Genomic DNA, 21,911 nt, shown 5'->3' with positions numbered 1-21,911 from the left:
AAAATATTGGATTGGACTCCCAGTTTCTGGTTCCATATGTCAGGAGCTTGGAAGTTGTCACTTTATCCTAACAACTAGTAAAAAACTGAGCAGACTGAAAAATTAACCACTTTTATTGGGTCCATAAGAGAAGGGATGAGATGGCAAACCACTGCCCCCAGGATTGGAGAGGCGATGAGGCTAATACAGGTCATCACCGATTACCAGAGAAGAGACTTCAAGCAGAAGCCACAGCAGGAACCAGGGTACCTACTGAAGGTATAGAAATATTCTGATCAACATCTTTTGCACTAAGGTCAGCTGCAAGTTAAGAATGTTCCCTCTCACTGCTCCTTTTCCACATCATAATGGAAATACTTGCTAATGTTATAAGGCAAGAAAATAAAGCAAAAGGTGAATATATCAGGAATGAAGACATAAAACTGTTTTTGCCTATGTTAAAATATGAATGACTCAATGAAAAAACTCCTGAAATTAGTACGAGAGTATAATAAGGTTGCAGATGTAAGGATAATATACAAAAGTCAATTACTGTCCTATATACCAACAAAGAACAAGTGGATTTTTTTTTAACAAATGGATTTGGAAATTAAAAACATGATACCATTTACATGAACACCTTTAGAAAAAAAATCCTTGTGTATATACCTAACCAAAAATATGTGTAAGATCTAACATGGGGAAAACTATAAAACTCTGATGAAAAAAAATCAAAGAAGAACTAAATAAAGGGAGAGATCGTCCATGTTTATGGATAAAAAGCTTCAGTATTGTCAAGATATCAATTCTTCCTGACTTGATCTATAGATTAAAGGCAACCCCAATAAAAATCCCAGGAAGTTATTTTCTGGGTATTGACAAATGAATTCTAAAGTTTATATGAAGAGGCAAAACTCCAGATTTAGCCAATACAATATTAAAAGAGAACATTGTATGCTTTAAATTTGCATATGTTATAGGTCAATAACATCTCAATAAACAGGGGGAAAGGAAGAGAAGAGCAAAGTTGGAAGACTGGTGCTACCCACCTTCCAGACTTACTAGAAAGCTATAGTAATGAAGATAGTGCAGTATTGGTGAGACCACAGACCAATCAATGGAACAGAAGAGGGAGTCAAGAATTAGGTCCCCATAAATACTGTCAAATGATCTTTGGCAAAGGAGGAAAAGCGATACAATAGACCAAAGGTGGTTTCTTCAACAAATAGTGCTGGAACAACCACATAGCCACCTGCCAACAAAATCGGTCTAGACACTGACATTATACCCTTCACAAAAATGGACTCAAAATGAATCATAGACCAAAATGTAAAATACAGAATTATTAAACTCCTTGAAGACAACATACAAGAAAATGTAGATTATCTGGGGTAAGGTGGTGGCTATTAAAGCACAACATCAAAACCATGAAAGAAATCATTGATCAGCTGAACTTCAGTAAAATTAAAAAGAGTCTTCTCTGCCAAAGACAATGTCAAGAGACTGAGAAGACAAGCCCCAGACTGGGAGAAAATATTCGCACATCTCATAAAAGACTGTTATACAAAATATGCAAAGAACTCCCAAAATTTATGGGTAAGAGACTGAACAACCTGATCAAATTTTTTTATTATAGTTGATTTGTTTCTTCAATTTCTGTTGTATAGCAACCAGTTCCCTGTGCCCATCTGTTCCAAATGTGCCAGTTTACATCCCCAAGCCCCAACCTCCCCGTCCATCCCCCTCCCTCCCCCCTCCCCTCTGGCAACCACAAGTCTGCTCTCATTGGCTATGATCCATTTCTGTTTTGTAGATAGGATTATCTGTGCCATATTTTAGATTCCACAAATAAGTGATATCATATAGTATGTCTTATTCTTTCTGGCTTACCTCTCTTAATATGAGAACGTCTATTTCCATCCATGTTCTGCAAATGGCATTAGGTTTGTCTTTTTTATGGCTCAGTAGTATTCCATTATATATATGTACCACATCTTCTTAATGCAGTCATCTGTTGATGGACATTTAGGTTGTTTCCTTGTCTTGGCTATTGTGGATAGCACTGCAGTGAACATAGGGATGCTTGTATTTTTTGAATGAATGTTTTGTCTGGATATATGCTCAGGAATGGGATTCCTGGACCATATGGTAGTTCTGCATTTAGTTTTCTGACGTACCTCCCTACTGTTTTCCATAGTGGTTGTACCAATTTACATTCCTATCAACAGTGAAGGAGGGTGCTCTTTTCTTCACACCCTCTCCAGCATTTGTTATTTGTTGACTTGTTAACAATGGCCCTTCTGACCAGTGTGAGGTGGTACCTCACTGTAGTTTTGATTTGCATTTCTCTAATCATTAGTGATGGTGAGCATTTTATCATGTGCCTATGGGCCATCTGTCTATTCATCAAGGTCTTGAGATGAAGTCATTCTCCATATACGTTGGGCTATCAATCCAGTGACCAGTATTCTTAAAAGGAGAGGACACAGAAACATCAAGAAGGCCATGTGAAGACCAAGGCAGAGGCTGTAGGTAGGCATGATGCAAATCCAAAACACCAGAATCTGGAAAAGGCAAAAAAAAATTCTCCCCAGAACTTTCTTAGGGAACATGGCCCTGCTGACACCTTCAATTTCAGACTCCTGATTTCCAAAACCATCAGAGAATAATTTTTTACTGTTTTGCATTTGTTTGTTATAAGAGCTCCAGGAACTAAACACAGACACTCTTCTAGGAAAAGTGACTACTAAAAGAAATAATGTGTATTGTCCATAAAAAAGTTCAGAGCGATGATACGAGATAAACCGAGAGCTGTTTCCTGAAAAAGCATCTGCAACATTTTTTAGAGAATCAGTAATATTTGAAATTATTTTTGAAAGGATGGTTCAGCATTTCCTGATCAGATGGAGGGTGGGAAGAAGTTGCAGAGAAGCAAGATAAGCAGAGCAGATGTGGAGCCTGAGAGGACGTGGTGAGGATGAAAACGGTGTGACCCGCGCCAGAGCCAGAACGAAGAAGGGCTGGGGCGCGTGTGGTCAGGCCCCTCAGGAGGGCTGGTCTCATGCTCTCTGCGCAGCCCCTGCTCCCCTAGGCCCTGCTCCACTTGCGCTCTCAGGACTCTCCAATCTCTTAATGACAGGGCTTAATCAGTAACTGCCTCTGTGCTTTACCCCCGCCTTCCCCCAGCTGCTGGTTTCCCTGGCAACTGATGCGCCAACCGGAAGTCAGCTCCCCCTATAAATAGTAGCCTCCCCCCCCCCCGCCCCCTCCATTCGGGAAGATGTCTGCGCCCTGCCTTTCGGTGTTGCCCCAGGACCCAAGACACCGCTAGGCTCTGCTGCTGAGCAGTGACAAGGCTCACAGGCCTGGCAGGTGATAAAGGAGCAGGAGACGGGCTGGGAGGCGGAAGGGATGCGCAGCGACCTGTGTGTGGGGCTGCGCTGAAGCGTCTTTGCTGTGTTTTGCGTGTCCTTTAGAGGAAACCAGGGTATTCCCGATGGAGAAGAGCGTAACCAGGCGTCAGTAGAGTGGGGTGATGAAGGGCACAGGTACCTGGACCTGCAGCCTGGCTCTGCTGCTTCTGAGGGATGGACACCTCGGCGAGTGACCTCTCGTTCGCCCTTCACCTGTAAAATGCAGGTAAGACACGCAAAGCGCGGACGTGAGAAGTAACGCCACCCCACCGGCCTAATGCATAGAACACTGTCTCGCAGTACCAGGGTCTTCCCTGAATGTTCCGTCATTCGTTTCTAGTGTGTATTTTATCAATAAAACGTTCATTTGGCAACCACGTGGCCAAAGAAGAGAAAAGAGTCAGAAAGGAGCATCCGTTTCAGGAAAAGTCGGGATAATGGAGTGAGGCGGAAGAAGAGGTTTTTAGAGCGATTCCTTCCGTAGAATCAAGGGGTTGTGTTCATCCATGTGATGGAAAGAATTAGGAAGAGAAAGATGTTGGCTCCAAGATTTCTGCTTGGACACAGTAGATCCGGATGTCACTGGCAGAAATCAACAATATAGGAGGAGCAATGGGATTTGAGAAGGACGGTGGGGAGTGGGGAATACGTCTTATTGTAGACGTGGTAAGTTTCAGGTGACCCTGACATGCAGGCAGGGAATTGGAGGCAGTTTAGAAAGCCTCCTAAGAGGGAACAGGTGAAAATTCTTAAAATGCGTTGTAGTCACACTTGGTGAGAATCATCTGGGCTCTTGTTAAAAACGCAAATTTACAGATCCCATCCAAATTCGACTGAGTCGGAATACCTGGCAAGCAGGCCTTGAGGAATTGCCTTTTTAAGAACTCACTCTAGGCGATGCTTATGCATATAAAAATCACTGGCTTCTGGACAACCTGTGAATGGCCAATCCAAGCCTTTCATTAGAATCACCTCTGGAACTTTAAAAAATTGTTTGTACCTGGGCTCCACCTCCAAGAGATTCTGATTTAATTGGTCTGGGGTAGGGCAACAGCTTCAGTGCCCAGGTGGAGTTCTCCTTGAGGTAGGAGGTAGATGGGCCCCTGGGCTGAGAACAGGTGGGTCTTGTTTCCCTTTGAAACTTCAAGGGAAAAGTTAGTTGAAGGAGCTGAGCTCTGCTGAAGTAGAGAGAAGATTGTTAGGGGGCAGAGGCTAGAACAATGGTATTGCAAGAGGAGTTTGGTGACTGACAGAGTGGTGGGGAGCGCTGAGCAGGCGAGACTCAAGACTCGGGCTCCCCCACCGCAGGGGGATGCTGGTTTTTTATAGACAGAGGTCATTTTATTGAGCCATGTAGTCTGTGGCCTTGGGGCTGTCTCTATCTTTGGGAACACATCCTTTTTTTTTTTTTTTTTTGTCTTCTTTTTAGGGCCTCCCTCACAGCACATGGAGGTCCCCAGGCTAGGGGTCTAATTGGAGTTGTTGCTGCCAGCCTACTCCGGAGCTACAGCAAGGCCAGTTCCAAACTGCGTCTGCAACCTACAGCACAGCTCAAGGCAATGCCGGATCCTTAACCCGTGGAGCAAGGCCAGGGATCAAACCTGCAACCTCATGGTTCCTAGTCGGATTTGTTTGTGCTGTGCCTCGACGGGAACTCTGGAACTCATCCATTAGGATGGGTCTGTTTAAGACGTATGTGTCTTTTTAGGTATTGTTTGATTTTTTCCACCTCAGAAAGTGACCCCACTCCAGTGGGTCAAGGAGGGCTCCCAATTACACATGCGCAGTAAGACTGCTAGGCGTCAGAAAGGGAGGGGGCGCCAGGCCACAGTAAGTCCTGACCCCCTCCCGGCATCCTTTGCTCTGGAATCCACCTTTGTCAGAAGAGGCGCCCGCATGTCGAGGAGGGTCCTGTGTCCAGTCGGGTGTGCGAATTACAAGGAGATGGTTGGCTAAAGGTCAACACGGGCCGGAAGAACGGTCCTGCAGAAGGGACGCGAATCCCGTCCCCGGCGCGCTGCTCTTTGAGGGGCTCGCTCTCGCCCGCACCGCTCTTCAGGGTGCCTGTTCCTGCTTTGCTTCTGCCGCCAATAAACCCCTTCTCCGCGAGCTCTCCCACGTGTGGTACTGTGACTCTCACAATACACTTGACCCCTGTTTTCGGGCTTGGCCTCCTTGAAACATGCTTGCTTTCAACAGGAGTAAGAATCAGGGTAATTCTACCTTTAGCCTCTAGCCAGTCCAGTGGCTAGGACCCCTGGTTTTCATCCAGGCTGCCCAGATTCAAGTCGTGAGCAGGAAATGAAAATCTTGCTCCAAGCCACCACTCACTGCTGTCACTCCAAGATCACCCTTGTGGCTCAGTGGGTTAGGGGCCTGACAGTTTTTCTGTGATGATGCAGGTTCATTCCCTGACCTTGCTCAGTGGGTTAAGGATCCGGCTTTGGTGAAATAAACCCTCACACCTAATTGACCATAGGTGTGAGGGTTTATTTCTGGGCTTTCTATCTTATTCCACTGATGTATAGTTCTCTTTTTTGGGCCAGTACCACAAGACATAGGTTGTAGATGCAGCTCAGATCTTGTGTTGTTGTGGCTGTGGTGTAGGCCGGAGCTCTGATTCGACCCCTAGCCTGGGAACCTGCATATACCATCAGTGTGGCTGTAGAAAGGACCCCAGGTAATTTTAATTTACAGGTAGGCACTAGAAGGGGAAAAATGCTTGAGAAGTTGGGAGAAAAAGCCCAATGATGTAAAAAGGATTCATGTGAAGACAGCTGAAGGTATGAGGAAGTCAGGTGAAGAGAATTGTTTCAAATGTAGGAAGAGGCAACATTACTAATTCGGGTAGATGTTGAACATGGAGAAACGGGACTGACAGTAAGAGGCAGTCTTGACCTCTTCTAGATCAGTGATTTAGGGAGAGTGTCTTTAGTGAAAGAGGGATAGGAGTGAGAGAGAAGGTTGGGGATATGCAAACAATACAGAGGATGCCTTATCATTTCCTCTAAGACTATCTGGCCTTACATTTAGGTCTTTAATCCATTTTGAGTTCATTTTGTACATGGTGTCAGAGAATGTTCTAATTTCATGCTTTTTATTTATTTATTTTTATTTTTTTGTCTTTTTGCCTTTTTTAGGGCCGTTCCTGTGGCATACGGAGGTTCCCAGGCTAGGGGTCTAACCAGAGCTGTAGCCACTGGCCTATACCAGAGCCACAGCAACGTGGGATCAGAGCTGTGTCTGCAGCCTACACCACAGCTCACAGAAACATCTGATTCTTTTTTTTTTTTTTTTTTTTTTTTGTCTTTTGTCTTTTGTTGTTGTTGTTGTTGCTATTTCTTGGGCCGCTCCCGCGGCATATGGAGGTTCCCAGGCTAGGGGTTGAATCGGAGCTGTAGCCACCGGCCTACGCCAGAGCCACAGCAACGCAGGATCCGAGCTGCGTCTGCGACCTACACCACAGCTCACGGCAATGCTGGATCCCCAACCCACTGAGCAAGGGCAGGGACCGAACCCGCAACCTCATGGTTCCTAGTTGGATTCGTTAACCACTGCGCCACGACGGGAACTCCGAAACATCTGATTCTTAACCCACCGAGCAAGGCCAGGGATTGAACCTGCAACCTCATGGTTCCTAGTTGGATTTGTTAACCACTGAGCCACGACGGGAACTCCTCTAATTTCATTCTTTTACATGTAACTGCCTAGTTTTTCCATCACCACTTGTTAGACTGTCTTTTCTCCATTGTATATTCTTGCCTCTTTTGTCATTGATTAATTGATCATAGTGTGAGGGTTTATTTCTGGGCTTTCTATTTTGTTCCACTGATCTATATTTGTTTTTGTGCCAGTACCATGCTGTTTTGATGATGGTAATTTTGTAGTAAAGTCTGAAGGTGGGGGGCCTGATTGTTCCAGCTCTGTGTTTAAGATTGCTTTGGTTATTTGGGGTCTTTTGTGTTTCCAAACAAATTAAAAAAAATTCGTTCTAGTTCTGTGAAAAATGCTGTTTGTAGTTTGACAGGGATTTCACTAAATCTGTAGGTGACCTTGGTAGTCATTTTGACAGTATTGATGCTTCCAATCCAAGAGCATGGTGTATCTTTCCAATTGTTGGTGTCATCTTCAATTTCCTTCATCAGTGTCTTAGAGTTTTCAGAGTACAGGTCAAAGACCTTCTTTAGTCCTAACTTTGACAAGTTGGAAAGCTATGTTAAAGCATCTTTTTGGATGTAGGATTCAAAATGAATGACTGAGCTCATGCTATAGTGCCTCCACCACCCCCCAAGCATGCTACTAAGGGGACTGAAAAGCAATTCCATAACCATAGTAAACAAAATGGAGAAAACTCGGCCAAGAGTGAGGAGGGATAGGAGATAGAGATGGTAAGTAAGTGGTTCCAGATGGAAGGAGTAAATCATAGTTGAAAGCTAAAGGGATCCTTAATGCCACCAAAGGTAGAAGTAGCACCTGGGAGCAGGATGGGGCAGAGGGGCAGTCCATGGGCTGGGGACTTCTGGCTGCACTATTGGGTTGACTCTCACAGGGTCCCTCCATCCCCCACACCTTCCTTGAGGCCAGGGAGAGGCCCCAGAGATAGAGGTGAGATTTGACAGCTTGAGACAGACAGACTGGAAGTCAGTGCATTCACTCAGAGGATGGTTAGTTTGGGAAGAACAGGGGACACTGCAGTCATAAAACTAGAAACTAAGATATTTCTTTTTTTTAAATCTAAATATGCAGGAATACAAAGTGTAGCCTTAAGTTCCAAATCTTTTCAGCCAGGTTACCAAATACAAACCGCTGAGTGACAGTTTCATGGACGATTTTTGTCCAATGGACAGTTTCTACTATAAAAAACTGCATATTCAGGACTCATCAAAACAGTGGAGGAAAACTCACCATTTGCAAGAGTAAAAAAGTTTCTAGCAGAGTTTGTGCTATAACGTAACTTCGGAATAAAGATCCATAGAGCAAAACAAGGAACACTGGAACAGATGAACCAAAGTCAGAGAACTTAAACTTGACGGTTGAAATAAAAAGCGTAAAATCTGGCTGGATCAGCCTAATGGACATAGCTAGAAGATGAGCACAATAGAGGAGGAGAAATAAGTATAAAATATGCAGGATATGTATTAGATTCAACAGTTTGTCTAAGGTGGAGATGATGGAAAGAGAACATCAGTAATACAAACAGAAGATCATTTCTAAGGCAGAATAAGCATTTTCAGATTGAAAAGGTGAACTGCCAAGCAGCAAAAATTCTAAAATAATTCAAATATAATAAGAAAGTCATTTTCCACTATGCAAGAATCAGAAATTGATAATTTATAGATATTCCATGAAAGAAAAAATTGCCTCAGAGAGAAGAAAATAAATGTAGCAGGTAGAAATGGAATGTGAGAAGAAACAGGGAGGTAGGGTGGTAAAACAGTGGATATGTTCAGGTAAATGTTGACTCTTAATTTTATTTTACTGCTTTCTGGGGCCACATCTGCAGCATATGCAAGTTCCCGGGCTCGAGGTTGAATCGGAGCTACAGCTGCTGGCCTACACCACAGCCACAGCAACACACAAGATCCAAGCCTCAGCTGTGACCTACACCACAGCCAGATCCCCAACCCCAACCCGCATTCTCATGGATGCTAGTTTGGTTCATTTCTACAGCACCACAAGGGGAACTCCCGACTATTAATTTAAAAAAAAATTTGGAACTAAAATTCCAAATGATGTCTACGTGACAGGTGAGGAGAGAAGAAATGGAAGAAAAACTATGCTGACATGGGTGACGCTCTTAAGTAAAAGGTAGAAATTCGGATGACACATTTTAAGAAAAATAATATGGAGGAAGATTGATAATCATAAGAAAATGATCATAAGAAAACAAACATGTAATTTTCACTAGGGAGAATAAGAAAATGGACTAGGAAACTTGTTCTAAAGGCATAAAGGCAGAAATGGAGGAAAATAAGACACAGTGTGAATAATCCCTAGGTATTAGAAATAAGAAAGGTCCATGGATTAAGCTTGCCTACTGAAACCCCGATGCTGTCTGATCAACTTGTTCCTTTTATTCATCTTTTATTGAATTATACCCTCTGTGCAAAGCAGACCAATCATAAGTATGCTTTGGACAGGTTGAGCATACTCTGTAATCAGCATCAAAAATCTAGAAACAGAACATTCTTAGACCTTTAAAAGCATCCTCTTTCCCCCACCACCTTCCCCTCCCACCACCTTAGCACTGCCTCCGTTTAGGCGTCACCTGCTCCAAGGAAAAACACTCTATTGACTTCGCTTATGATAGATTAGTCCTGCCTGTTTTTGAATTTTATGGAAATGTAATCTATATCATATCCTCTTTTATGGATGGCTCTGTCCCTCAATGTCATGTGTGTGAGATTCAAACATGTCATTACATATAATTTAGACGGTTCATTCTCAATGCTGTGTACAGTTTTATAGTATGAATATTGAGCAATTTATTATTGATCCGTTCCATTGATAGCCATTTGTATAGTTGGTTTTTAGCTGTTAAAGCACTGCTTTGAAAATTCGAATTCTTGTAAATACAGGCCTTTTGGTAAACACGTGCACATGTCTGTTGAGTTAAAACCTTGGATTAGAATTGCAGTATAGAATATTTCTGACTATATATTTGTGCATTTGTGGTTACGTCTTTAAGTTTTATCCATTTGGGTAGAGATGCTTTGTTACTGCTGATTTTTAATTCTCTGATTATGAAGGAGTTGAGCATGAATGTTTATTCATACATTTGACTTCTTAGAAAAACTTGTTCAAGTATTTTTAACCAATTTTTCTGTATTGTGTCTTTCTCATTAATGTGTAGGTGTTTTCTGGATAATTGTTGTTTATCAGATACAGAAAATGTTTTATCCCAGCCTGTGACTTGTCTTTTACCGTCTTAGTGATATATGAAAATTGGAAATTTCTTTTTATGAAAAGAAACAGAAGAAAAGCAGTTTTTTTTTCTTTCATATTAGAGCAAGTTGAGCCAGAATCATTGATTTAAAAAACAAAAATAACCTTTCCTACCATTTTGAAGTGCAATATTTTCATAAATGAAATGTCCATGTATTTATGACCATGTTTCTAGGGTCTCTATTCTGTTTCCTTTGGTGTGTGTGTCTATTTTCACCCCCAACACACTCTGACTGCAGCTGTGTTATATCGTCGTGTCCAGTAGTGTTTCTGTGCTTTGCCTTCTCTACCTTTTTATTTCTTCGACTCTTCTCTTTCATTGTTGTCTCGACTGTTGTTTATCCTGTGTCATATAAATTTTATAATTATGTTGATTTATAATTAACCTTGCTGGGATTGTCACAGGGAGTACATTGGATTTGTGCTCAGTTTGTGGGAAAATGACATCTTCATAAAAGTGAGTCTTTAAATTCATGAACATGGTCTAGCTCTCAATTTGATGTATTTATCAAAACAAAATTTCATGCCTTTCTCTTTCAGTAAAATTGTTTGTTGAAGCTACTTAATGATTTTTAAAATTTAAAATTTTAATTTCATGCTGTTACATAAAAATGTAGTTGATTTCTGTCTTGATATTTTAACCAGCAATTATGCTAAACTTATTATTAACAGTTGATGATAAATCTTTTGGATTTTCCAGACTCATTAGCGTCTATAAGCACTGACGGGTGTATTGCTTCCTTTCCCACATTTATACCATTTATTTCTTTCATTTGCCTTTTTGTGCTGGCCTAGATTTTGAGTTTAATGAAATACAGAGATGATGACAATGAAACTTACATACTATTAGTAGAATCTGCTACAGTGCTTTTTGGGGGTGGGCACTGGTATTCTTAATGGATCAAGAAATTCCCTTTTATTTCTAGCTAAGAGTTTTGCTTTTTTAAATCAAAAATGGACATTAAGGAGTTCCCGTCAGTGGCTCAGTGGTTAACGAGTCTGACTGGGAACCATGAGGTTTCGGGTTCGATCCCTGGCCTTGCCCAGTGGGTTGGGGATCCATCGTTGCCGTGAGCTGTGATGTAGGTGGCAGATGCGGCTGGGATCCTGCGTTGCTGTGGCTGTGGTGTAGGCCGGCGGCTGCAGCTCTGATTAGACGCCTAGCCTGGGAACCTCCATGTGCTATGGGAGCAGCCCAAGAAATGGTAAAAAGACCAAAAAAAAAAAAAAAAAAAAAGAAAATAGAATGGACATTAAAATTTTATCAAATGGTTTATCTATGTCTCTTGATCACATGAAATTTCTTTTATTAATTGCACTTTGGAAATAAATTCAACTTGGCTCTGATGTTTTGTATTTCATTTACACTTGAGATTATGCATGCTAGTATTTTTCCAGATTGCTGCACACTGGGAGAGAGATTGGCGTGCAAAGTTTCTTTGCAATATATATATATATATATATATATGTATAAAGATTTTTAGCCTCATAAAAATATAATTTGGAAAATGTTCTTTCTTTCTTTAGTCTATGGAAAAATTTATGTAATAATGATGGTACGTCTTAGGTATATGGAGGAATTTCCTGGCAAATTCATCTATGTATGGAGAGTTATTTATGGGAATATTTTCAACTATAGAGTCACTTTCTTTAGTATATACAGAAGCATGAACTTTTTGATACAAATTTCTTTTTCCAATAATTATCTGCTTAATGTCCCAAACTTATTGGCATAAAGATACTCATAATGTCACTTTGTTTCCCTTTTGGTATCTTCAAAGCTTTGCAGGGTATCAATTTGATATTGGTAAATTCTGATTCTTTCATTTTTCTCTCAGTCCATCAACTACCAATTTTATTGGTCTTTTCAAAGAAAAGACTTTTGGTTGTCTTGGTTTTTCTCTTTTGTATAATATGCTTTGTATTGATTTGTACTCATTGGTTTATTTCCTTTTTCCTTTGGGGGAAGAGGTTCAATTTATTTTCTTCCAATTGCCTGAGATTACTGTAAGTAATTGACTTTTTTTTTTTTTTTTTTTTTTTTTTTTTTGTCTTTTTGCCTTTTCTAGGGCCGCTCCCATGGCATATGGAGGTTCCCAGGCTAGGGGTCGAATCAGAGCTGTAGCCGCCGGCCTACGCCAGAGCCACAGCAACGTGCAATCCGAGCTGTGTCTGCGACCTACACCACAGCTCATGGCAACGCCAGATACTTAACCCACTGAGCGAGGCCAGGGATCGAACCTGCAACCTCATGGTTCCTAGTCAGATTCATTAATCGCTGAGCCACCACGGGAACTCCAAGTAATTGACTTTTAATCTCTTCTTAGCATATATTCATTTAGGCTCTTCATGTCCTTTTAAGGAGAGTTCAGTGTCTTATTGTAATTATTACTCTCAAATATTTTCTTCTAAAATTTATTTTTAAAATTGTAGCGTGGTCGACTTAAAATGTGTTAGTTTTAGGTGTACAGCAAAGTGAATCTGTTACACATGTACGTATATCCATTCCTTTTCAGATTCTTTCCCAATGTAGGTTATTACAGAGTATTGAGCAGATTTCCCTGTGCTGTAGAGTAGGTCCTTGCTACTTACCTATTTTATATACAGTGGTGTGTATAGGTTAATCCCAGCCTACCAATCTATCCCTCTTCTCATTGCTTCCCCTTAGGGTAAACTTAAGTTTGGTTTTGAAATCTTTGAGTCTCTTTGTGTTTTGTGAATAAGTTCTTTTATATCATTTTTTATCAGATTCCATATATTAGCAATCTTATATGATATTGGTCTTTCTGTGTCTGACCTCACTTAGTATAGTAATTTGTAGATCCATCTGTGTTACTACTAATGGCATTATTTCATTTTCTGGCTAACATTCCATTACATATATGTACCACATCTTGTTTATCCATTTCTCTGGTGAGGGACATTTATTTAGGTTGCTTCCTTTGTTGTTGTTGTTGTTGTTGTGTGTGTGCCTTTTTTTTGCCTTTTCTAGGGCTGCTCCCATGGCATATGGAGGTTCCCACGCTAGGGGTTGGTCGAATCAGAGCTGTAGCCACCAGCCTACGCCAGAGCCACAGCAACGTGCAATCCGAGCTGCGTCTGCAACCTACACCACAGCTCATGGCAACGCCGGATCCTTAACCCACTGAGCAAGGCCAGGGATCGAACCTGCAACTCATGGTTCCTAGTCGGATTCATTAACCACTGTGCCACGATGGGAACTCCTGTGTATGCATGTTTTTAAGATTTTATTTTTTTTTATAGTTGATTTACAATGTTCTTTCAATTTCGGCTGTAGAGCAAAGTGACTCAGGCATATATACATACATATATATATGCATACACATAGATTCTTTTTCTCACCTTATCCTCCCTCATGTTCCATCACAAGTGACTGGATAGAGTTCTCTGTGCTCTACAGCAGGATCTCATTGCTTATTTTCTCCATATGCAATGGTTTGCATCTGCTACGCCAAACTCCCAGTCCATTCTACTTCCTCCCCCTCCCCCTTGACAACCACAAGTCTGTACTCCATGTCCATGAATTTCTTTTCTGTAGATAGGTTCCTTTGTGCCATATATTGGATTCCAGATATAAGTGATATATGGTATTTGTCTTCTGACTGACTTCACTTAGTATGAGAGTCTCTAGTTCCAACCATGTTGCTGCAAATGGCATTAGTTTGTCTTTTTTATGGATGAATAATATCACATTGTATAAATGTACCACATTTTCTTAATCCATTCATCCATCAATGGACATTTGCATTGTTTCCTTGCCTTGGCTATTATGGATAGCACTGCAGTGAACATAGGGGTGCATGTATCTTTTTCAATGAATGTTTGTCCAGATATATGCCCAGGAGTGGGATTGCTGGATCATATGGTGGTTCTATACTTAGATTTCTGAGGTACCTCCATACTGTTTTCCATAGTGGTTGTACCAATTTACATTCCCACCAACAGTGAAGGAGGGTTCCCTTTTCTCCATATCCTCTCCAGCATTTGTTATTTGTCGACTTGTTAATGTTGGCTCTTCTGACTGATACGAGGTGATACCTCATTGTAGTTTTGATTTGCATTTCTCTAATAAGTGTTGACCATTTTTTTTTATGTGCATATTGGCCATCTATTTATCTTTAGAGAAATGTTTATTCAGGTCTCCTGCCCATTTTCCAATTGGGTTTTTTTTTTTTTTTTTTTTGCTGTTGAAATGTAGAAGTTGTATATTTTAGAGATTAAGCCCTTGTTGGTTGCACTGCTTGAAACTGTTTTCTTCCATTATGTAGGTTTTTTTTTTTTTTTTTTTTTTTAAATGGTTTCCTTTGCCATGCAAAAGCTTGTAAGTTTGATTAGGAACCATTTATTTTTGCTTTTATTTCTGTTGCCTTGGGAGACCTAAGAAAACACACAGTTGATGTCAGAATGTTTTGCCTGTGTTCTCTTCTAGGAGTTTTATGGTGTCTTGTTTTTTTCCATGTTTTGGCTATTGTGAATAATACTGCAATGAACACTGGGGTGCATGTATCTTTTCAAATTATGGTTTTCTCTGAATAGATGCCCTGGAGTGAGATTGCTGGATTATGTGGTAAATTCTATTTTTAGTTTTTTTAAAAAGGAATCTCCATGCTTCTCCAGTTTACATTCCAACCAACAGTGTAAGACCTTCCCCATTTCTCCAAACTCTCTGAAGCATGTATTTTTTTGTATATTTTTGGATGATGGCTATTCTGACCAGTGTGAGGTGATACCTCATTGTAGTTATGATTTACATTGCACAACTAAAAAGTGATGTTGAACATCTTTTCGTAGGTTTTTTTGGCCAGCTCTCTTGTCGTCTTTGGAGAAATGTCTCTTTACATCTTCTGACTATTTTTTTAATTTGGTGATTTGGTTTTTTAATCTAAAGCTGTATGGGATATTTGTGTATTTTGTTGATGAATCCTTTGTCAATTGCTTTGTTTGCAAAGATTTTCTCCCATACTGTGAATGGTCTTGTCTTTTTTTTTATGATTTCATTGGCTGGGAAAAAGCTTTTAAGCTTACTACACTCCCCTTGGTTTATTTTTGGTTTTATTTTAATTACTCCAGGAGGTTGAACCCAAAGGATATTCCTTGATTTATATCAAAACAGTGTTCTGCCTATATTTTCCTCTAGAGTTTTATAGTACCTGCTCTTACATTTAGGTCTTCAATGGATTTTGAGTTTATGTGTATGGTGTAAGAGAACCTAAACTTAACCTACCTCAAAATAATAAAGGCCTTACATGACACATCCACAGTTAACATCATTGTCAATGCTGAAAAGCTGAAATAATTTTGTGTAAGATCAGGAACAAGACAAGGATGTCCACTCTCAGCCCTTTTATTCAACATAGGTTTGGAAGTCCTAGCTATGGCAATCAGAAGAAAAATAAAAAGAATCCAAATTGGAAAAGAAGTAAAACTGTTGCTGTTTACAGATGACGTGATATTATACAGTTTCTGGTAGCATCTTTAGGATTTTCTATCAATGAATTTTGTAAAGTGGCAAGATACAAAATTATACATAGAAATCTCTTGCATTCCTATACACTAACAATTAAAGATCGGAAAGAGAAATTGAGAGCATTCCACTTACCATCAAAAAGAATATAATATCTAGGAATAAACCACCTAAGGAGGCAAAAGGCTTGTACTCTGAAAACTCTTAAGACGTGGTTGAAAGAAATTAAAGATGATACAAAGAAACTGAGGAGGATACAAAGAGAAAGATAGACAATGTTCTTACATTGGGAGAATCAGTATTGCCAAGATGACTATACAATCAAGGCAAACTACAGATTCAATGCAATCCCTATCAAATTACCAATGTTTTTCACAGAACTAGAACAAAATAAATTTAAATTGGTATGGAAACTCAAAATACTTTATAATATCCATGCTGTGATTTATCTCTGAATAATCTCAAAACATATTACTTCATTTCTAAATACAATTTCATGGTAGTTGGTTAAGTGCTCTGATTTACTTGACTCTCTTTAAACTTGAGAATTTTTCATAGCCAAACATGAAAAATGTTGGTAAATATTGTATGTGTATTTGAAATTATCAATTCTATCATTGACCACAGTACTCTGTATGTTGATTGGGTCAAGTTTATTAAGTTTATTAATTTTGCTAAAAACTTTTTTCTGCTAAGTTTATTGTATAATTTCTATTTTTTCCATTATAGCTGATTTACATAAAAACAACTTTTTTTTTTTTTTGCCTTTTTAGGGCCACACGCACGGCATATGGAGGTTCCCAGGCCACGGGTCCAATCAGAGCCATTGCCACCAGCCTAGGCCAGAGCTACAGCAATGCCAGATCCGAGCTGCGTCTGTGACCTACGCCACAGCTCACGGCAACGCCGGATCCCCAACCCCTTGAGTGAGGCCAGGGACTGAACTCGAAACCCCGTGGTTCCTAGTTGGATGCGCTTCTGCTGTGCCATGTCGTGAACTCCAAAACAACTTTTTAATTGTTGTTGGTCTCTTTATTAATTACTAGGAGAGGTAGAGTGAAATCCTTTGCAATTAATTGTGCATTTGCCTATTTCCTTTTAATATTGTTAAGTAAACATATTTGGAAATTGAACTACAAACATACACATTTATTATTTATATTCCTGTTAATTGACACTTTTAGTATCATATATGTGCCTCTTTATTCCCAAAAATGCTTCTTAAAGTCTACATTTTCTGACAATTTTATTATAACTACCCAAAATTCATTTGGTTAGTGTTTGCTGGTATATATTCATCCATCTTTTTATTTATCTTTATTTTATTTCATTTTACTTGCTTTTTAGGGCCACATCCATGGCATATGGAAGTTCCCAGACTAGGGGTCGAATGGGAGCTGCAGTCGACAGCCTATGTCACAGCGCCTTACGTTTTTATCTTACTAAAATATCCTATAAGCAGCATATCAGCTGATAATAAGCTGATACTCAGTGGTTTTATAACTGATAATCAATGGTTTTATAACGATACAATCTGTAAACAGTTTTTATGTACTTACAGATACTTCTTGCCACTTGTTTTGTCTTTTCCTATTTTTGGTTCCTTTTTTCCTTATTCTTTTGGGATTGTTTTAAAATTTTTCCATACTCATTTGTTGTATTTTTTTCTACTCATTTTGTAGTCACACAACAAATGACAATATGAACCCTTGATTTTGAATATAAACTAATACATTATCAGTTAGACAATGATAAACTCTTTAACTTCATTCCATCCAAATTTGGTTTTCCTTTTTTCATTAAATTTATTCAATTTAAGTGTCACAAAGTATGATTTCCATTGTTTTGTACACTAGGTATGTACTTCCATTTACATGTACATTTGAATTAATATTCCTTTATATTTCATGCACTCTCTACAAACCACCTGGGCTCATTTTGCTTCTAACTAAATGATTTCTTTTAGTTTTACTTTAAGTGAAGATTTACTGGCAAATATTTGTTTCTGTTCATTAGAAAATATGTTGATTTCCTCTTTGATCTGAAGGTTGTTTTTGATGGTTATAGAATTCTGTTACTTATATTCCTTCAAAGATGACATTGAGATGTCTTGCAACTTCTGTTGCTGTGGAGAAGTCAACTTTCAGTTTTATTCTTTTTAAATGATACTTTAAGAGAAATATTTAAAGGTAATTTCAGAGAATGGGCTTTAGGTGGGAGTGTCCAAACCCACTGAAGGCATGAAGGACCAGGTACAGAGCAGCTGCTGCTCCCGTATCATCGCTCTACTCTGAGGCAAACTCAAGTGCTTTATTTTTCAATATTTTGTCCTGACAAGAACAAGCTGAACTTAAACATTATAAAAAATTTGTAATACAATGTTGATTTTTTTTAATGTCATTTTGAACTTCTTAGCCTGTTTCAAATTTTTAATTTTTTCCTCTGACTCTTTTCAGTTGCTCTTTTTCCTCCTGCCTGTCAGTCTTCCATGTCCTACTTTCCATTAGGCTGGCAATTTTAAGAGCTCTCAAGACTACCATGTTTCATTATAGTGATGGATATTGTATGTTCCTTCTGAAGCTGAAACTGGAATGTAGAGTTTGGCTGTTGAGCATAAAGGTTGACATCCTTTCCATGAGCTCATTTAACACATCATTAATTACTAGGTATGTAATCAGGTAAGAGGCAAACATCTTGCAAGATACAAGATGAAAGATGCTTAGTGGCTTCCTCTCTGAGAGTTGCTGAGGAGATAGTAAGTCCCACAATCAATCTTGAAGTGATTCTTTCATGTAGTCCACTTTCTTCCCCAGTAAATGTCTCATTGGGCCATTGCTCATACTACTCATTTCTCTTGAACTCTACCCCGTTTTTGATGGATCATTTGCAGATTGTATCCTAGTCCTATATCAATTCTGGTGGCCAGTCCTACAGCTGCCTAACAAAGAGCTCCTTTTTTGTGGTCCTAGGGTCTTGTCAAGTTAGGTTGCTTTTTTTTATAGTCTCCCTGGAAGCTGCAATTCAAATAGAGAGTATTTATCCAAGTAGAAAGAATTTTACAACCCCTAGAGTGGTACTTGTGGTTAAAATTATAGTCAATTCATTTGCCCCTGCATAAAGTGACTCCCTTACTGCCAATAACTTCAATCTTATCATGTATTCATTCAAAACTGTGCTTTACTCATCGTTTTTTCCGTATCTTCATGGCTTTTTCTTTGATCATTCTTGAACATGCTCTATTAACACAGTTCTAGAATGTCAGAATTGGAGGCATCTGAATATACTACAGCCCAAAGGGGCTACTTCTGTGTGTCTCACACTAAGGAATGTCTACTCTCTTCTAAAACAGAATCCTCTTTTTTTTTTTTTTAAGGCAAAAGGCCAGTTGTTTGTCTCTTACTAAAATATGGTTGATTTATAATTTGTGTAAATTTCTGCTCTACAAACAAAGTGATTCAGATATACCTATGTCTACATATTCTTTTTCATATTTTCCATTGTGGCTTATGAGAGGTTATTGAATATACTTCCCTGTGTTATCCAGTAGGACTTTGTTGTTTATCCATCCTATATATAAGAGTGCATTTGCTAACCCCAGACTCTCAATAATCCATCCCTCTCCCACCTCTCTTCCTCCTTGGCAACCACATGTCCATTCTCTGTACTTGTGAGTCTGTTTTCTGTTCTGTAGATAGGTTCATTTGTGTCTTATTTAAGATTTCACGGGAGTTCCCGTCATGGCGGAGTGGTTAACGAATCCGACTAGGAACCATGAGGTTGCGGGTTCGGTCCCTGCGCTTGCTCGGTGGGTTGACAATCCGGCGTTGCCGTGAGCTGTGGTGTAGGTTGCAGACGCAGCTCGGATCCCGCGTTGCTGTGGCTCTGGCGTAGGCCGGTGGCTACAGCTCCGATTGGACTCCTAGCCTGGGAACCTCCATATGCTGAGGGAGCGGCCCAAAGAAATAGCAAGAAAAAAAAAGATTTCACATATGAGTGATGTCACAGGTATTCCTCTCTCTTTCTTGTTTGATGGAGGATGATTATCTGTAGATCCCTCCAGGTTGCTGCAAATGGAATTATTTGTCTTTTTTTTTTTAAATGGCTGAGTAGTGTTTCATTGTGTATCAATATCATATCTTTATCCATTCATATATCAGTGACATTTAGGTTGTTTCCACGTCTTGGCTTTTGTGAATAGTGCTGCTATGAAATAGGGGTGCCTGTATCTTTTTGAATTATGGTGTTTTCTGGATATATGCCCAGGAATGGTATTGCTGGATTATATGGCAACTCTATTTAGGTTTTTGTGGACCCTCTATCCTGTTTTCCATAGTGACTGTAGCAATTTATGCTCCCACTAACAGTGTAAGAGAGTTCCCTTTTCTCCCTCACTTGACAGCTTTTATTTGTAGACTTTTCAAATAAGACTAATTCTGACTTGTGTGTTGGTACCTCATTGCAGTTTTTATTTGAACTTCTCTGATAATTAGTGATGATGTGTATCTGTTCATGTGCCTATTGGCCATCTGTATATCTTCTTAGAAGAAATGTCTCCTTAGGTCTTCTGCCCCTTTTTGATTGGGTTGTTTGTTTTTGGTATTAAATAGTATGAACTGTTGATATATTTTGGAGGCCCCATCAGTTCCATCACTTACAAATATTTTCTCCCAGCCCATAGGTCATCTTTCTTGTTTTTATGGTTGCCATTGCTGTGCAAAAGCTTATAAGTCTGGTTAGGTCCCATTTGTTGGATTTTATTTCTATTGACATAAGAGACTGACCTAAGAAAACACTGGTATGATTTACTTCAGAGAACATACTGCCTATGTTCTCGTTTAGGAGTTTTATGATGTCATATTGTATATGTAAGTCTTTAAGCCATTTCGAGCTGATTTTTGTTGATGGTGTGGAGGTGTGTCAAACTTGATTAACAAGAAGCTGTGCAAATTATCCAACACCACTTGCTGAAGAGACTGGTAAATTCTTGTCTCCTTGGTCCAAGATTAATTGACCATAGGTGTGTGGCTTTGTTTCTGGGCTCTTTATTCTCTTCCATAGATCCGTATGTCTGTTTTTGTGCCAGGAACACAGTTTTGAGTACCATAGTTTTGTAGTATTATCTGAAGTCTGGGAGGGTTATGCCTCCTTCAAGCAAAAGGGCAATTCTTAATTTCAAAAGTTTTCTTGGACTTGGAACTCATGCATTAGTTAGTGTAGCCCAGTGGTAGACTAGAAGTGCTCTGGATCACCTATATTGCTTGAAGGGGTACATTTAGAATATATGAAAATGTATAATACTAGAATGTTCTGAGGTTGGTGCTTTATTTTTATTTTATTTTATTTTTTGTCATTTTAGGACCACACTCGCAGCATATGGAGGTTCCGAGGCTAGGGATCTAATCAGAGATATAGCTGCTGGCCTACGCCAGAGCCACAGCAATGCCAGATCCAAGCTGCATCTGCGACCCACACTGCAGCTCACGGCAACGCCAGATCCTTAGCCCACTGAGCGAGGCCAGGGATCGAACCCGAAACCTCATGGTTTCTAGTCGGACTTGTTTCCACTGCTCCATGACAGGAACTCCGTAATCATTTTTCCAACTCTTGCTCGTCTCTTAGCTTTTGGCTTCTGAACTTAAAAATTATATCAGTACACCACGTAAGTAAATTCTATGGGGAGGTAGAGACCTTTTAGAAAAGTTTACTGAGAAGGCAGATTCCTTTATTACTTCCTCTAAATTTAACACAAAAATGCTCTCAAATGCATGATGTTGGCTTTTTCCCCCCAAGCATGATGATTTTTTTCCCCATTGTCGTGACTTTTATGTCCTGCATTTCACTCTAGGCATAGCACACATTTTTTCACTGTTGGGGCATGTTTTAGGTATTGGCCAGCTGGATTGACCACCATCCTTTGTTTAGTTCACTGGCCCCTGAATCCTGCCATGTCTTCGTTTCCTCCCTCAATACAATGGCACTGGGTCAAAACCACTTTTAAACCACACACCAAATGAGTTGCAGGCAATCCAGGGCTCTCACACTACCAAGAGGGGCTGCCCTGTTCTGAGGAGCCTGGCTCTTTGCAGAGA

The 21,911-nt window shown here is 39.8% G+C and overlaps 1 protein-coding gene across 1 annotated transcript in view; it reads left to right on the top strand.

Annotated features, from left to right (window-relative positions):
* Nucleotides 1-3,163: 3,163 nt before the first annotated feature.
* The window catches only part of USH2A (usherin), an 837,868-nt gene continuing 819,120 nt past the window's right edge, over nucleotides 3,164-21,911 (top strand). Inside the window, exons 1-2 of the mRNA XM_021064292.2 lie at nucleotides 3,164-3,351; nucleotides 3,456-3,618. The gene's annotated coding sequence lies outside the window, so the exon portion shown is untranslated. The remainder of the gene's footprint in view (nucleotides 3,352-3,455; nucleotides 3,619-21,911) is intronic.

The sequence above is a fragment of the Sus scrofa genome, chromosome 10 (assembly GCF_054392235.1).
Source record: "Sus scrofa isolate SSC_HxYL_T2T_F1_AM1 chromosome 10, Sscrofa_HxYL_maternal_Yorkshire_Landrace_v2.0, whole genome shotgun sequence".
NCBI classification, from domain to species: domain Eukaryota; kingdom Metazoa; phylum Chordata; class Mammalia; order Artiodactyla; family Suidae; genus Sus; species Sus scrofa.
Note: the sequence above shows the minus strand (reverse complement) of the source record. Positions and strands in the feature narration are given on the sequence as shown.